This window comes from Pteropus vampyrus, unplaced genomic scaffold, assembly GCF_000151845.1.
Source record: "Pteropus vampyrus isolate Shadow unplaced genomic scaffold, Pvam_2.0 Scaffold125, whole genome shotgun sequence".
Classification (NCBI taxonomy): domain Eukaryota; kingdom Metazoa; phylum Chordata; class Mammalia; order Chiroptera; family Pteropodidae; genus Pteropus; species Pteropus vampyrus.
In genome coordinates, this window is record NW_011888906.1 from 535,530 (window position 1) to 537,928 (window position 2,399).

Genomic DNA, 2,399 nt, shown 5'->3' on the forward strand with positions numbered 1-2,399 from the left:
GCCAACATTTGACCAAGGGAAAAGTTCAACCCGTTTCCAGTTTGCCCAGAGAATACTCGCTAGTGGCTTCTGTGGCTGCAGCTTTACCCTGAGATAACACGTGATTAAAGTCCTAACCTTACTCCCAAAGTTTGCCATACATCTCCTATGCTTTTCAGAGAATTACAACAAAATAGGATTAATGCAGTTGGGGACAGCTCATTTGAACAGAAAAGATACCAAATGATCTGGGAAAAAAAAAAAAGGATTGGAAACGAGACGACTGTAGCCAAATTCTGTGGTGAACTTACGGCACTGAAATGGTGTGACAAGAAGGAGGTGACAGTGTTGACAACATTCCACAATGATACTGTGATCGAAGTAGACAACAGAAATGGAAAGAACACTAAGAAGACATGTGTCACTGAGGATTATAACGAGAATATGGAAGCGGTGGGCTTGGCTGATCAGACGCTCACTTTTTAGCCAACTGCATGCAAAAGGCACAAGTTTTGGTATAAAAAATTCTTTCACCATCTTTTCAACATTACAGTGCTGAACTCCTACATCCTGTTCAAGGACAATCCTGAGCGCAAGATCAGCCATGTAAACGTCAGACTGACGTTCACTGACTGAAAGAATGCTGGAAAAGAAAGCATCACAAGCCGGGGCAGCAATGTACTCGAGGTTGACCGAGCTCTGATATCACACCTCTTCACCTGTCTGGAAGACATTTCCCCAAGAGCACACCACCCACATCAAGGAAACAGAATCCAACTGGTCACTGCAAAGTTTGCTGCTCGCACAACAAGAACGGCAAGAATATCCGGAGAGAAATGCGATATTTTTGTGCAGAATGTGATGTTCTGCTTTGTGTTGTTCTATGCTTTGAAATTTACCACACACACAAAAATTATTATGATGATTAATATTTTATTTATTTTTTTTAGGCAAGGCGATCCTTGGTTGACCTTACACATTGCAAGGACCTTGTAAGCTTACAATCCCTTATTTTTTTGGTTTTTACGCCTACAGCACCTGGTCTTCCTAGGTGGTCTCCCATCCAAGTACTAACCAGGCCTGACCCTGCTTAGCTTCCGAGATCAGATGGGATCGAGCTTGTTCAGAGAAGCATGGCCATAGACACAAAAATTATTAAATATTGATCATCATATACATTTCTGTTACATTAGGATTAGAGACAAGTTCTGTTTAGAAATAACTCCAAGAACAGTTTTTATATTTTATTTTCACATTGAAAACCGGTCAGATTTGCTTCAGCCTCAAAAAGCGGGTTTATATAAAATTAAATTAATGCTGGCAGCGAGCTGCACTTTTTTTTCTAAACAGGAAATAGGTTAAACATTAAAAACACAGCTTAGAAAAATGTAAGGCAAACAATAATCTTGGGGGAAAAATACCTACCTGCAACAAATAAGACAAACAAGGGTTAAGCAGCCTTACTATTAAAACGGGCATGCAAGACAGTGGTGGGGTCTGAGCTGAGGCTCCCATTTCCAGCTGAAAACAATTAAAGCCCAACAAACTCAGGAGCATTTGGTACCTCCCCCTTTCCTGCCTAAAGACACTGAGATAGAAGGGAACATTAGCACATTCATCTTAGCACATATGAACGAAGTGTGGCAAACAGGGAGGAGCCAAGCAAAAATCTGTTCGCTAGATTCCCGTGTCTCATTGTTTCTGGGTGACCATGCAGGAATTTGTTTGCCAGGTGTCTGCTCTTCCCCATCTGCCTATGAATTGCCTACCTCCTCCTCCCTGGTCTAAGATGATATATATACCTCATTTGGCCTCACTGTCTTAGAAACTTTCACGTTTCTGTGAATTCCCGTGGGCATGTATTAAAATTTGATTTTCTCCTGTTTATCTGATATATGTCTCATTTGAATTATTTGACTAGCCAGAAGAACTAAAGGAGATAGGGGAAAGTTTCCCCAGCAACATCAGAAAGAAATTCATGAAGACCTCAAAAGATGTGGCGATAATTCACAGGCGATAAACGTCCAATTCTTATGAAATTTTAAGATTGCCAATCTTAATAATAAAAAAGTGCAGATTAAAAGAACCAAAGGCTATTCTTCAGCCACCAAATGAACACAGATTATCACAAAATTGCTGACACTTGATGTGGTTAAGGACTGAGAGACAAGTACTCAAACTCTATAAAAATGCTCTCATGGAGAGCACTTCCATAATATGCCTTAAAAATATTCACTTAGTCTTTGTCCCGGTAATTCCACTTCAGAGAATCTATTTCAGAAAATTCTCAGAACTGTAAAGATATCGATGTAGAAAATGTTCGTTGTAGCCCCATTGAAAATTGGGGGTAAATGTAAGAGGGAGGAGAGAAAAACACCCCTCAGAATGTGTGCATGTGTGCATGTGTTCAGGTAAACCTG

The 2,399-nt window shown here is 40.3% G+C and overlaps 1 protein-coding gene, 1 long non-coding RNA gene and 1 other non-coding gene across 10 annotated transcripts in view; 1 reads left to right on the forward strand and 2 right to left on the reverse strand.

The window, feature by feature from the left end:
- TGIF2 (TGFB induced factor homeobox 2) overlaps window positions 1–2,399 on the forward strand; it is a 21,722-nt gene that overhangs the window by 8,184 nt on the left and 11,139 nt on the right. The gene's annotated exons all lie outside the window — the stretch shown is intronic.
- The window catches only part of LOC111743945, a 24,756-nt gene that overhangs the window by 3,831 nt on the left and 18,526 nt on the right, over window positions 1–2,399 (reverse strand). The gene's annotated exons all lie outside the window — the stretch shown is intronic.
- Window positions 1,006–1,124, reverse strand: LOC111743976. Its single transcript, XR_002781964.1, has one exon. It is a non-coding gene; the product is annotated as a 5S ribosomal RNA (ribosomal RNA).